The 15,449-nt window shown below is 39.3% G+C and overlaps 1 protein-coding gene across 2 annotated transcripts in view; it reads left to right on the top strand.

Moving 5' to 3' along the window:
• OXR1 (oxidation resistance 1) overlaps positions 1-15,449 on the top strand; it is a 263,034-nt gene that overhangs the window by 86,847 nt on the left and 160,738 nt on the right. The gene's annotated exons all lie outside the window — the stretch shown is intronic.

Genomic DNA, 15,449 nt, shown 5'->3' with positions numbered 1-15,449 from the left:
TTCTTGTTTTCCTTGGGCTATTCTGAGCAGGTCCCAGAAACCACTACAAAAGTTAGACATCTGCTGGTGAAAGAATTAGGTCTCAGTGACACATGGGGAGACAAAGCAGCAAGATTGACAATGATGTGAAACCGATGGGCTTTCTGCTTCCAAGGTCTTCCTGACATATGTTGGAGATTTATACTGTTGTATTTTCCTTAGCAACTAAGCATGATTCATGCAAACTTATCTGCAATAACAAGTCCCTAATAGATTCTGCATGCTCCTCAGAACTCCTGCCCTTTAGAAATTAATAGGTTGTTATTTCAATTTGCAGTGGTTATAGTCTATTTCTTATTTATTCCTCTTTTAATCTGGGTTTATTCGGTTGTGCTTTTTGCATACTTGTTTTGAAAGGACGGTGATGAAACCACAATGTAGCTCTATATTTCTTGTTCCCTCCTGCTCCCCTCCCCCTCCAAAAATCTAAAGATGAATGAATTTGAAGTTCTTAAATCCTTTAATATTAACAGAATCAAATTCTCAGTGTGATTGCAATTTTAAGCTGAAACTAAATGTTCAGACTAGCATTTATAGGAAGATTTCCTATTGCTGAGTTGTTGATTCAAGTTTTATTTCCTTGCATTTGTGCTGTTAAAATGACAGGTCTATTAATATCTTAGATCTTCCAAATCTTTACCTGGGGATGTAGTGGTTCCCTAGTTGGGTTCATCTGGGCATCTTTAAGCTAATTAGTTCCCGGATAGCAGAGGTGCCCCAGGCACTGGTGGTATGTCTTGCTCATTCCTGTTGGCTATTTACCTTTTCAGTCTTCTTTTCAGTGTCTTGAACAGGAGTGTTTGAATTAAGTAATATCAAGCCTGAAAGTGGAAAATTGTGATGAATGAAACAGGAACTTGGTCTAAATGGTCCAATATTATTTTGTCTAGTGGCCAAAGTCTGAGCCACCTCTCCTTTAAGACAAATGTTTTTGAAAGAAGAGGGGACCTTTTTTCTGTGTGTCTTGCATTTTTCTAGAACCTTAAGGATAATCTTTTAAAGACTGATTCTATCACTTCATATGAATTTGCATCTCTTTTTGAGATCTGAGGAACTGACACTTCTCAAATGCCCAAAACTGTAGTTTGAGTTTGAGTTTGCCTGTGTGGGAGTATTGTCCCTGCAGCAAAATGGAGTCTGTCCTGGGGTTCAAGATCCTTTTTTACATCATGTTGAGATATGGAGCAAAGTGTCCTTCCTTACCTGTGAAGCTGTGTAACTCACTCTTGTCCAGAAGTTTGTTTGAAAATTAATTTTCCAAATTCATGTCTGAATCATGTCTTCCTTTTGGGTAGAGAAGTAGCAAAGTCTGGCAGGGAACCTACAGTGTTTGTTGGGCCTTACATTACAGATTTTAGTCTTTATTGGCAAACTTGACACGATGCCTGACAGCCCTTTCTAGATTGATTGGCACCTGTCTTCCCCTTCTGAGCTCTTCACTGTCCCAAATAAGGACCCGAGAGGTACCATTCCTTCTCACCCACATGGCTTTGTCTCCTTCTCAAATAACCAAGGTCTGGGTGAGTTCATTGCTATATGGCTCAGTGTCCAGTGAGAGAGCTCTGTGGAGCTTCAATGTTCTCCTTGGCTCACCTATTCAGATGTAGTGACAGGTTGCATGTTAAGTTAGACTTAAAAACAAGACAGATGCACCTCTCTTGGTGGTTGCAGAAGGGAAAGGTGGTGATGGAACGACTCCTTAGAGTTCACTGAAGATTTTGTTTCGTTTGTAATGTGTTAATGGCATGTCATATATCTCTCTGGGAGTTGTTATTTCCCTTTGTTGCATGCAGAAACACTGAGAATAAAAGAAACAATAAGATGGCTGTCTGTCAGTCTACCTATACTTGGAAAATGAGCAATTTGGACACCTATTTAGAAGCTTAAGGTAAAGCACTATCATCATGGCTAGGCTTCGCAAACGAAGATTTAGGAAGGCTCTATACGGTATCCTGGAAAGGGCAAATCGTGTTCCATGGTGACAGAAATGACCATTTCAAGCAGAAAATGTCAGCTTTTGGTCACTCTTACACTGTGTACACTGAGCTGTAGTAGTTTGTTAATGGGCAGACAGACCTGCCCTGGGTTTCTGTTTGAGGACTGCAGATCACTCCAGAATGTGTAATTGTTACCAGCTCTGGAACTGGTGTTAGGGCTTTTAGCATGCAACTCAAAGTTAATGTTTTTATTTCAAATTATGCTCTCCAAAGGCAGCTTTATGTTCAAAATACTTAATTCATTTGGATTTCCATAATTCGTCATGCTCACTTTGAATAAGGATCATCCTAACACGGTTCCCTATATATGGAAAGCCACATATGGAAGTATTATAACAAGTAAAGTGAAATTAACTGGGTTTTTTTTAGCTATTTCAACTATACCAACAATTCAGGAGAGACACAAACCTGAATATTTGGTGCACTGCCATTTTCAGCTGCCTGTACTTATGTGGAAAACTTCCAAGCAGTTTTTCATGTTTGCTTTGGCATATGATTACCAGTGGGGATGGATGGTTGCTGTACATAGTAAAATTTTGGCATTAGTTAGAGTTTTGTTTGTTTAATCAGTGTTTTCCAGAAACAGACAGAGAAGGGAAGCAAAGTTTCTCAGAGGTATGGTGTGATCTCCATAGAAGGAGAGAGTAAGCAGGGACTCTTCAGTTCAAATATATGTATATATGTGTATATACACACACATATAATGTCTGTAGAGCATCCATTAAATTTAGATGTCAGTAGGTTTGAAATTGTCACCCAATGCAAAAGGAACATGCAGGTTCTTGTAGGGATCCTTGGCAGAATGAGGGTTATTGATCCTTGGCCACAGGGTTGTAGTAGTTATAACTAGAACCTTATTATTACATTAAAATTTTAATAATCAGCATAGATTACTGTTATCTGCTATTTCTGGCAGTTAGTGCAGCTTGGCTACTCTTAGTATAGCTTATGGAGTATTCTTAGCAATTATCATAGCTTTCACTTAAACAGAATTTCTAGTAATTAGTGTAGCTTTCTTACTATCAAGAGTTTTTAGTTACCTGAACCCTCTACAGATTGGGTCAAATTCTTAATGATCCGTGTGTGATACAATAACCATAATCTAGACTCAGACTTCACCAAAAACAACATGGCTCACTAAGTCTCAGAGGAAGGAGGTCATGGCCAGGGTGCTCCAGACCCCCAGGGGATCATGGGTTTTCCTGTCCAGCAGCCGTTCCAGTCTGTCCCACTTAGGACTTGCAGCTGCTGGATTTTGTAGGCAATATCTCATGTGCTGGTATGCTTCCCTATTCCCTAACATCCTGGAGACAGCACTCTGTGAGCAAATGGTCTTGTAACGCTGACAGAAGGGTTATCTGTTTTACAATGGGGGTCATCATATCCTGGTGACAACCAGAGTGTTGAAAAGGGGAAGAGAGGATGGGTTGGTGCGTGATCAGCACACTGACACGTCGTGGCTGTTTGTCTTAGAAAGTGGTGTTGGTTCTGCTAACCATATTACCAGGCTCAGGAACTGGGGGTACCAGACACAAAAACAGAGGAACTTATTTTTCACCCGGACCAAAGTAAACTGACACAGGTTCCCACAGGGATCGAAAGCACAACTAGCTTGAAAAAAGAATCAAACACAGTCGTCCAGATATATTTTGATATATCTTTGATCTATTCAGCAAGTTCCTAAGCTATCAATTTTCAGGAGGATAAATACAGAAGGATAGTATGTTTGCCCTTTTTCTTATGTTTGCTCTGTAAGTTCCAGATTTTGGCCACTCTTGGGAATAGGATGGAGGAAGAGAAAATGAGTTGTTCAGGCAGGTGTTGTAGTTCCCGTACCATCACAGTTACAGTGGATATGTAATGGAAAGCGAAACAATGTTTAAAGCAAAAAAACCCTCCACTTATTCTGCTATTACAAACATACCTGCTTAGCTGAGCTGTACCTGCCTGCCTCTTTCTAAGGCTCTGAATGAAATTAGGAGGGTCCATGTAATATCGATGAGCCTGTGCATTGATTGTGATGAGGAACACAGAATTGCTGCTGGGTGTCTTTGACACCAGATTTACAGTGACTTCCTGGTGGGTAAGATGTGCATTTTTGTAGCCATTAGAAATGCTGTTGCAGTTTTGATTGCTCAGCTGTGCATGCTTGTTTAGAAAGAGTAACCTAATGAGAAGTACCTATTTTCATGCTGTTGGATGTGTAGAATAACAAGCTGTCAGTTACAGTGCTGTTCAGCATTAATGTTTGGAAATAACAATTCTGTTGAAGATTTCAATGTATTTAAACATTTTGCAAGTGGACAATGTAAACTGCACGTGTCCCTCTCACAGCCATATGTCACAGAGTCTGCATAATTCGTGGCACCAAGGTGCATAACTGTGCTGTTATGAAACTTTCATGAAAATCAGGATTTTTGGTATTCAAGAACTGTGTGTATATATGGAATATCGAAGAGCTTTTACATGTAGTTGCTTTGTGTTTAGTTTGCAATCAAATAAGGCATAGATATTTTAGATTTGTTTGAGATTGTTTTAAGGAGATTTGCAGTAGCTGTCTGTAATATCTTTTACATCAGGATTGATAATTATTTATGTGTTTCATAATGCTGGAAGTTATTTTGTTTTGCATCTTGTTTCCTAAACATTTTAATGTGTTTTCTTTGAAAATTATGTCCTGCAGAGAGAGTAGCAAGCAGTAAAGCAGGTGTAATGTGCTCTTTTAAGTGTTTCAAATTACCAGTGTTCACCAAGTGCTAGGTATCATGGGAGTGGAAGAAATTGCTGTTTCTAAAGTTATTAATGCCAGTTAGCCTCTGATTCAATGTGGAGAGAAGGAAAAGTACTGGTACAGAAAAATGTATTAAGATGTATAATAGCATATTATTCTTCTGAAGGATTGTTTTCATGGCATATTTTTGCTCTACTGTTGTAGTACTGAAAATATTGCTGTTCTAAACTGTTATCTCCTGTGCTTTATTTTTTTTTTTTAAATTAGAGCTTTTTTCAAAATTACAGAAAACTACTAGGTCTGAAGGAATATTTTAAATATAGTGTTATTTCTAAAACAGAACTGCCAAATGCTTTCATTGCACAACTACAGAAGAGAGCCAAGAGAAAAGTGAGATGGTTCTTAATCTTTTGATTTCCAGTGGGATGTTTTCCTTGGTGTGTCAGAGAGGATCTAAGCCAAGCAGTTCTTTGGGTCAGGCTGTTTAAATCAACTGTACTCAAGGGAGCTGGATGTCAACAGGTTTTGGATCAGTCCCTAGGGAAGAGAAAAGCTCAGAAATACTTAGTTGGTAAGTGTTGTTTTCTTTACTGCTTTAAAGATGGTATGCATATTATATGTAATTATCTCTGGTAGCTGAGAAGGTAAAACAGAGCAGAGAAAACAGTTATTTAGGAGCTGGACACATATTTTATTGCTCTGGATTTATCTTTCCGGACAAGGCTGACATTACCAAACACCTGACTGTGTGAAATAAGCACAGGACATCACCGGAAGGAAAACTACAGCTTGGAGACAAGGATAAATTCCCAGCTGCATTAGGAGAGTGAGTACAATCTATTTTGTAATTTAAAACTTTTAATGAGAAATTAATTCTTATTCCGTGTGCTCCCTGAGATACGAAGCTCCCCAAAGCTGCAGGCTGCACATTTTCGGAAGCCACATCTGCTTCACAGTCGCCAGACTGTGCTGCAGGACGGCTGCCTGCCTGCTGTCAGTGCCTCACCACGCTTTTGATAGCCGGCAGTAGACTTGCGTTGGCGAGCAGCACACTGGTGTGAGACAGTCTGCTCATCTTAGACAGAGAAATATGAAAACTGATCTACATGTCTGTCTTTTGCATAGATTGAAGAAGTGTCCCAGTGAACAAAACAAAGTATCAACTTCTAGCTCTGTGTGAGAAAGGCTGTGGTAAACTTATTTTCCGAAGGCCCTCTAACTAAGAGTTGCCTGAGTGTCCAGAAGGAGAGGAGAGGAAGGAAACATCTTGTGATCCAGCAAGATTCGTTGAATTAAGACAAAATGGGAAGAGTGTTCAACCTTGCTTTACCTCCTGGCATATTGTAGGTTTCTTTTCCATTATCTCTGTTCATTCGGGTTGCCTCTGTCACTTATGTATGCTGTGATCAGCGATATGGCTCAAGAGATGGCTGCAAAGCAGCGCACACCCTGTTCCATAGTCTGTCTTCAAGAGAAATCTTTGCAAATTCCACATCCCAACACCACATGCCTGTGATGTTGAAAAAAGTCTTGCCATTCTGTTTACTGAGTGTCTCCCTTGTAGTGTGGTCACCACAGAAGAATGTTACCTGTATGTTAAAAACCTGACTGAGCAGAGGTGGTCCTGGCCTGGCCCTACTTTTTCACAAGTCTTATGACAAGCAGCTGAGGGAGCTGGGGTTGTTTAACCTGGAGAAAAGGAGGCTCAGGGGAGACCTTGTCACTCTCTAAAATTACCTGAAAGGAGATTGTACTGAGGTGGGGATCAGTCTCTTCTCCCAAATAACGAGCAATAGGTCAAGAAGAAATGACCTTAAGCTGCACCAGGGGAATTGGTATATTGGAAAAATTTCTTCACAGACAGGGTTGTCAAGCACTGGAACAGGCTGCCCAGGGAAGTGTTTGAGTCATTGTCTGTGGAAGTGGTTTTAAAAGACGTGTAGATGTGGCACTTAGGGACATGGTTTAGTGGTGGACTTGGCAGTGCTGGGTTAATGGTTGGACTCAATGATCCTACAGATCTTTTCCAATCAAAATGATCCTATGATTCTGTGATCTGCAGCTGTGCATGAGCCTGCTGCTCAGACCTGCTCCCACTGCTCTTCTGAAGCTTGCATAGAGTCCTCAGCCAAGCCCAGGCTTGGTTGGATCTGCATAGTTTGGTCATCACACAAAAACAGGCTCAAGCAAAAGCTTTACCCATATTGCATTTTAGGGCTAAATCTGCCTTGGATGGCAGCTTTTAAGTGTAAGATGGGGATTTCTTCCTTGCCTTACAGCAAAGATGATAAAACCATTACTGATGATGAGGCTCTGTAAAAACAAGATTACTGTTGATTTTTGTAAAATCCGTTGCATATGATGTTGAAAAAATGTTAAGGAACAGATACGTGTGTGCTAGTTGCACCACATCGGTGACAGAGCATGAACCCCCTCCATGTGTAACAGTAAAAAGGCAATGTCACTGGACTTGTTGAGTGGGAAAAAAAATACCTGTCAAAATTTATAAGGAACCTAAAGTGAGCATGGATGGAGGACCTGACAGCTGATCTAATTAGAGAAGCACTGATTACAATGAGATATGGGATATGTTCCAGAACATTAACTAGTTTGTCCAAGCTGAAAGAACCTGATCTTATGGCTGAGTGTTAAGGAGAAGTACTCCTCTGCAATATTACTTAAAGAACAGTTTTGGGAAATTCAGATATAAGCAAAGAATTTAATAACAGTATCAATATTATGTACATACTTCTGCTATGGATAAGGTACAAGGAGGTATCAATAAAAATGCAAAGGCTGGGATATTGTTTAAATGTAAAATATGCAAGCCCTTGTTTATATTTTCATTTTTAAATTATGTTCTCAGATTAGATTTCATTTTGGATTAAATTTTGTCAGCTCTCCAGATTCACCCACATTTTTGTTAGTAGTAACAAGTTGCATTTGATTGTTCCTCTTCTATCACAGTGTAAAAACCTTCCTTCAATTTTCTTCTCTTTTTATCTTTCTAGGATTGCTTTTTTCAGTCAGCCATCATCTGACTTAAGCTCATTTTAGCATATGCAAATCCTTTACCTTTGACAGTTGCCGATAGTACTGACAGATTGGTGTCCATTTATTAAAATGGCACTTGATTTGAAATCCCTTGGTTTCAGATACCAGTAGACTGGTGGAATAAATAGTTCAATTTAAAGGAATGTTAGGTTGAGAAATTTGGAGATATTAAGACTTACAGTCAGATTCTACGTTTGCAGCATTTCTGAACATGCGGTTTTGATAATCTTTTAAAGATTAAAATTTTAAAATACCAAACCAATGGTGCATTAATACAGTGTTAGAGTATTTTATTAAAGAAGAAAAAAAAAGTGTAGTAAAACTGTGATGACATCTTGAGGTGATCGGGGAAAAATAAAAGGCCAGTATTTGAGGTCAGTCTTCCTAAAGGAAAAGATTTATTGAACCTGTCGGTAATCTCTTGCTCAAACACAATAACAGAAGATTCTAAACTTTTAGAATATGAACAGCACTCCTCTTGCTGTAGTAATGAAATACTCTTGAGAAAAAAAAAGTAAATCTAAAACCTCTGAGGCAATCCTGACTCCTCCTGGCTGTGGTATGCAACAAGCAAACACTCCCAGGACAATATAGTTCTTTTGAGAGGTAGGTGTATCTGTTGTCATACAGTTCTTAAGTGTACTGACTGGAATTCAGAGCAAGGCAAAATGATTTCTGTGTGTAATTCTCTGTGATGGTGAACCACAGAAAATTCTTAATTCTGTCTCTTGATCCTAAATAAAATCACCGTTGTGGTAGAATGTGCCTCCACTGCCTCCACCACTGGTATGGTGGAGACTAATCAGTCTTGCAAATTTTTATTTTGTTTGTGGGGCAGACAATTCAAGTGGAAGTGAAAGTAGATGTCTGTCTTACGGTATGGTGGGCACTACATAATGACCATCTGTCCAATGCCAGCTAGGCTGGTATCCAGCCAAGAAGCCTCCCTCTTAGAACATTGTTTCCTTGTGAGACAAAGTTGTTCCAAATATTGCTGTCCCCTCTACTGAAACATATGAGTGTTCGTGATCTATTTCAGTGGAAAAGAAGATAAAGTAGTTTAACACAGTTTATGAGACACTGTGGTGAGTTATCACATCTCGGCAGCGGAGGAGCAACTCCTTTAAATCATTGCTCCTGCTTGATAGGTGAACGTTAGACCATATCCTTATGCATGACATGGATTGCTATGCCAAGAATGTGCTCTTTATAAATTTAAGCAAATGCATGAATTCCTGGTTACCTCGGGGTAGAGAGAAACAGAATCTGCTTTGCAGTTGCCCATCCTCCAGTGTTGTTTAGAGCTGCTTAAACCAATGGGCATACTGAGTTCAGTGCCCCAAGTTCTAACTCATATAATGTGTATCCTTGTAGAAGATTTGCTCAAATTAAAGTAGCTTAAATATTCATATGACCCAGCTTTTTCGACTAATTACAGAGAAAATAAATTAAATATATAATCAGATCCTTGCGGGAAGTACTGGAAGAAAGCTTTGTAAAAATTCCCCTGAGACGAAAAAGTCAAGAAAGGTTGTGTGTAGTGCTTTCCAGTCCCTTTAATCTAGAGAAAAAGTTCTTTTACTTACAGTGACATAATTGTGCAACTTGTAACTAATTACCCTCTGATTAGTTTGTCTTTACTCAGCTTTTATGAAGGGTGGGTAAGAGTAGATTTATCTCATGGTGTGCTATGCATTTGCTTTGCTTTGCCTACTTTTCTTGAGGTTAGGAAAAGAAGATTTGGAGCAAGACTCAGTGATACCATACAGTGAGTAAAAAGAATGAACACTTCCACATGGTGAAAAAAATTATTTCTCTGTCTCATCTTCTGTGGGTTGTTGGGACTGTCTGGAGTATAGACCAGCAGAGACCAAGAGTAGCTGGTAGTGGATGGTATGACAAGACTTTCTTCTTCTGCCCTTGGCAAGTTAAGTAGAGGAACCAAAACCAATGATAATAACTTAATAATATGTAGTAATAATTTAATAATGTCTACCACTGTGTGTGGTAGATAAATTTTGCTGCTTTTATTATACTTACAGGAGAAAGAAACAACTTTCTTTTGGATAATTTGAACATTATTACATCAATCCTATAGTCCTATCAGTTGCATGTCTTTGCTGTAAAATGGCAGTGCTGAGGTGCCTTTTCCAAGGGTGTAATGTCAAGACAATCCATATCAGGTTTTCTGTGTGTTTAAACACTGCATCTTTCTTTATAAAACTCTCTGCTTTAAAGATCTTTGTTAGCTAGAGCTGTTCACTGATACAATGATGAAGGGAAAAGCCAAGTCACTTTGATTATAGTGCTCAAATAGCTGCTCTCAGAAATTAATACATTAACTATCGCTTCACCGCACCTTCAAAGAACAGCATTTAAACCTTCCTGACATTTTTTCAAACATCTTCCCTAACTGCATGTAATTTATAAACATATAAACAAGTATGAGTCATCCTGCTTTTAAATTCAGTGACTCTTCTGCAGTGAATAAATAGTGGTAGCCAAGAAAGGAATTTCTCTACAAAGAGAAGCTGGAAATGTTTCTAGATTATGCTGTCATCCTCTACGTCAGCAAAGCCAAGCTTGCGTAAGTCTGCGCTCTGTATGCGTTTTAGGTTTGTAGCACATGTACATGTAAACTAGTTGTTGTATAACAATGATGTGTGTACCTTGAATAAGTAGGGCTGGACTGAGCTCGTTGTTTGATGTGGCCCTTAGGAAGGGGCTAGTGACTTTGCTACACTCCCAGCTGGGACTTGTGGTAGAGCTGATCTCCTGGCAGGGGAAAGATGAGAAGGAGTTAAATTGGAGATCAATCCATAAGCCCTCCTTTCACTAGTGGAATTTTGCAGATCTGCCTGATCCTGGCTGACGTAACATATCACTGAGCTCTCTAGACACATACATTTGTCACTGCAAGTGTTTTATAGCCTTGTTTGTGCCGCTATGGTTGAGGTTGGTCAGTCCTGTGGTACTTTCACTGTGTCATTTTCCTATTCAGAAGAAGCACTGATGCCGCTTGTTCTCAGAGCTGTAACTCTGCACGTAAGGTGTATATTCATATCAACTGCTCTTCGGTTTTGAAGTCACTGACAGTAGGTGAGGAAACAAACCCCAAGAACCTACCTCTGAACATGGTGAGAAGTGGGGATCAGATTGTCGTTCTTAAAACTACTGCTCAGTCCAGCTGTGCTGCAGGGTTTTTTCAGTACATTTGGTAGCTTTATATTAGCCAAGCCAGGCTGAGGTGGAGCCACTGATGCTGAACAACAAAGAACCAATAACATGCTGTTGTCATCATAATTGGCCTTTTTAGCCATCAGCACGCTTGTAACAAATGTGGGTAGAGCCCTTCCTAAATCTTTGTTCACGTGCTGTTATAACCTGCCAGCATATCCCCAGTATGTCTTCCATCAGAACTTAAACCTCTGTCAGGTTCAAAGCCCTTGAAAGGCCTTCATGAGTTGTCTGCAATGCCAATGGTGGTGGATATGCCTCTGCCTCTGGCTCCATTCCTGCAGCTGCCGTGAGGTGCTCCAGCCTTGGAGAAAGTCTTGCACTGTTGAAGCACATTTTGAGTCTAGGGATTCACTGCGTCTAAAAGCATCCTGATTTATACCCAAAATGCGTTCAAGATTTGTGTTCCGCAGCAGCATGTTATTAGCATCTAATTCAGGTTTGATATGAAATGTTATATTTAGGTGTGTGTGGGAAAGGTAAGCAGCAGGTATGTTATTAAGACTTTGTTTTTATGGGAGAAACTGTTTGCAAGTTTGTAAGAACGTAAATCACCTGACCTCTGAAGTCCTCTGGAGTTTGCTTTATTGCTAGATAAAGTAGCTCTAGTTCAATATCTGAACTATTCTGTTGCCATTTTCAAACAGTACTTTGGAGTGTTTTCACATTTGCTTTCATGCCTTTGATAACTCATGTCAAATACTGTCAGTGTAGCTTGGCTGTTACAGATTTACTGGACGATTAGGTTATTGCAGGAAAAGTTTGTCACAACTGTTCTTTGTTTTACTTGCAATAAATATCAAGAAGAGTTTCAAAATCCTTTGATCTCCTCCAAAACACCAGCACGTGGTATACACAAATGTTGTGTGCCGCAGGAGCTCATATGGGCTTTGAACTCCACAAGCAGCCAGTAAAATAAACTGTGTAAAAGAAATACCCTGGAGAGCCAGAGGTTTGTGGACAATCCACCCCATGATGTCTAAAGATTAGGTAGCAATAGCTTTGTAAAGCTTTTCCCTCCCCTTCTAGCTGAGTGTAGTAATTGGAAGCTGCAAGATAAAAATGGAATAAGGAGAGGGGAAAAAGAAGACCTGACTGGGAAATCTATTTGTTTTAGCAGCTGTTTTTCAAAACTTTACAAGTTTCCCAAACAGATCTTGAGAAACAGATGCAAACCAAAGCTATCAACTACATTTGTCTAGAGGTTTATTTTTCTACTATTAACTATGTATTAAACAAAATAAATATAAAGATAAAGCTAAAAATAGCAATATATAGGAATGTTTTAATGGTGGATTTACAAATGATGTAACATCTTCCTCTTTTTTAACAAATTTTATCAGTAGAAATCTAAGAAGTGGAAAAACTTATAGAAACCTTATTTTCAGAGAAAAAACTGATCCTTCTCATGTTAAATATGAATACAGGAAGCAATTCTAGATTCACCAATGCTCTGTGAGAAATTCACTACTCCAGACATAAGCTATTGGTTGCAGACTAATAGCTGCTTTTTTTTTTTTTTTTAATATTCCCAAGTCTATTGGATACTGAATTCTGTGACCTTTTTATTTTAAGAAGTGAGGCCAGTGCAAGTTTCCTACCAGTGTCTTTCTTTAAATACTGGAGATCTAGTTTTGCTCTTTTGGAAAACAGTAGACCTGTTGCCACAGACAGTAACTGGTGGGGAATAAGATTGTGCCAAATGAAACCGTGTTTGTGTATGTCTAACATCAGTGCTTAATTTGAGAAATCTTATGAAATGCATTTTTATCTTATTTTTCTCATTTAACTAATTTTATTATTTCTAATAAGATCTTTCTATTACATTGTTTTGACTAAGGTAAATATTTTACACTGCTGAGAATGCAGCATGCATTTTAAAACTACCCTCCATGCTTTCTATTTACAATTACAAGAGCCTTATTCCACATGTTTTAAATACACTTAGCAATTGTATCCAGTGTTGTTTTGCTAGAGGGCAGCTTTGGGGATGGCTTCTGTGAGAAGAGGCCAAGGCCTGCTGGGTGCTCCAGGATGGACCTACCACAGGACACAGCTGAGCCCATCAGGCAACCTGATAGCACCTCTTCGAAAACGAGTTTGGTAAGGGGCAGAGATACAGAGAGAAGGAAGAGAGAGGAACCAAGAAGACCAAGGCCAGAGCAGAAGGAGATGCTCCACAGCAAAGGAGCTGGGGCCTGTAGACGAGCCCATGCTGGAGCAGGTGCTCTCCCAAAGGGACTGTGGCCCAAGGAAGAGCCCATGCTGGAGCAGAAGAAACAAATTACAAGGAAGAAGCAGCAGAAGAGCAGGAAGCTGTGAGTGGCTGAGACAAACTGCTATGGTCTGACCCTTCCTCCCTCTCTATGTGAGAATAACCTACAGTGATAACAGAGCAAGTGGTGACCAGGAAGGGAGCAGGAGAGGGGTCTGGAATAAGGTCGTGGCAGAGGAGAGAGAGAGGGTTTTTCCCCCCCACACATGTGCTTATTTGTCTCTTTTGTTTGTTTCCTAATACTTGAATTATTAATTAAATATTTATACTAAATGACAGTAAATTAAATGCCTCCAAACTGAGGCTGTTTTGCCTGCAGCAGTAGTTCGAAGTGATGTCCCTGTCTTTACTTCTACCCACAGGTTTTCTTATTCTCATTCTTCCTGTTTTCTCATGTGTCCCACTGGGGATAGAGGGAGCAAGCAGCTGGATGGGTGCTTGGCTGCCAGGTGGGATCGACTACCAAAGCAATGCATATCTTTACAGTTCTCCACACTTGCTTTCCCAGTACATGTTACTGTCTGCCATTACGGTCTTAAGCTCTGCCAGGGGAGGTTTAGATTGGATATTAGGAAGAAATTTTTTGCAGAGAGAGTAATCAGACATTGGAATGGGCTGTCCAGGGAGGTGGTGGATTCACCGTCCCTGGAGGTTTTTAATATGAATCTGGATGTGGAACTTAGTGCCATGGTCTAGTAACCATGGCAGTGTTCAATCAAGGATTGGACTTGATGATCTCGAAGGTCTTTTCCAACCTGATGGATTCTATGATTCTGTGATTACAAAGAGTCAATTCTCAGTGGATTTTTCACACAGCAATTTTCCTTACACCTTCTAGAAACTCTGTAACATCAGCAATTAGGATGCATTTCTTTGGTAAGTATGTTTTATTGTTTCCAAGTATTTTAAACTTAATAAAAATAATTTACTGATGCAATTTACCAGCACGTGTTGGTGCCCCACCATGCCTTATGTTTTAGACTTTTAGGGAAAAAGAGACACCCAAAATACTTTGTTTCCAGAGATCCTCCATTTGAAATTGACTTGTTCTCTTTTGGTCTTAAAAAATGGAAAACGTGACACTGGCTGGAAAGGGAAATACCTAACTTATTTGTCACAGAATTAGAAGGTTTGTGTTGGCATTTATAGGATTTTTTAAAAAATATAAATTCTGTCTTGGCAAGGAATAGGCATAGAAATGAGCCATTTTTTCTGTTGAAAAGCCAACCCACAATGATTATTTTTACAGTGATGATGCCTAAGGCATCAGTGATAACATTTTTACCTCAAGCTACTTCTTTCTGCAGCAATAATTTGTCACCTTTAATTGCCAGTGGTGTCTATGCAGGTAGCCCTTTTTACTTATGCAGAATGTATAAGTTTAAATTGGGTCTAAATTTGATCCTTGTTTACAGTTAGACCTGTCAATGCTTTGTGAATTGGGACAATCTAAAAGGATTTCGAAGGAGGGTTGTTATTTTACAATTATGATTTTCTCCTTAGAAATGCATTAAGCTTAGGGTACCTTCAGCCTCTCTTGCTCATCCCAGCATGTTCTTATCAGCCCAAAGGACCCAGGATGAAGACCACAGAAAAAAACCTTAGGAATTACACAAAATAGGAAAGAATTTTTCAGATTAAATAGTGCTCTAGTATGGAATATTGCCATTTGCTGGATTCCGAGGAATGTAGTAGCAAGAAAACCAATGAATGCTAGAGAGTTAATAGAAACTGATAAAATTAAGGTTCTCACTTTTTGTTCTATCCAGTATCTCTAAATAATAGCCAGAAGATGAAGAGTTTTGTTCAGTTTTGAGAATATGCCCCATCATGTGTTGCCTTTATTATAAATGGCTGAAATGGAGCCTTGCTTTGTGTCCCTGTTTGCAAATGGAAAAACAGATTGTATTTTATTGCAGTCCACTTGCTTCCTTCATATTAGATTCAGGAAAGTATATATATATGTATTATGTATTTATAGCCTTTACAATGTTCAGAGTTCTCAGAGTCCCTCAAGAGAGGAAAAGGAGCAGTAGGGCAGTTTCCGCTGAATTCAAAATTATTGCGACTTGTTAAAATAGGATGTTTTCTCACAGACAAGTACTTTGCTGCAGTA

The sequence above is a fragment of the Pseudopipra pipra genome, chromosome 1 (assembly GCF_036250125.1).
Source record: "Pseudopipra pipra isolate bDixPip1 chromosome 1, bDixPip1.hap1, whole genome shotgun sequence".
Classification (NCBI taxonomy): domain Eukaryota; kingdom Metazoa; phylum Chordata; class Aves; order Passeriformes; family Pipridae; genus Pseudopipra; species Pseudopipra pipra.
Note: the sequence above shows the minus strand (reverse complement) of the source record. Positions and strands in the feature narration are given on the sequence as shown.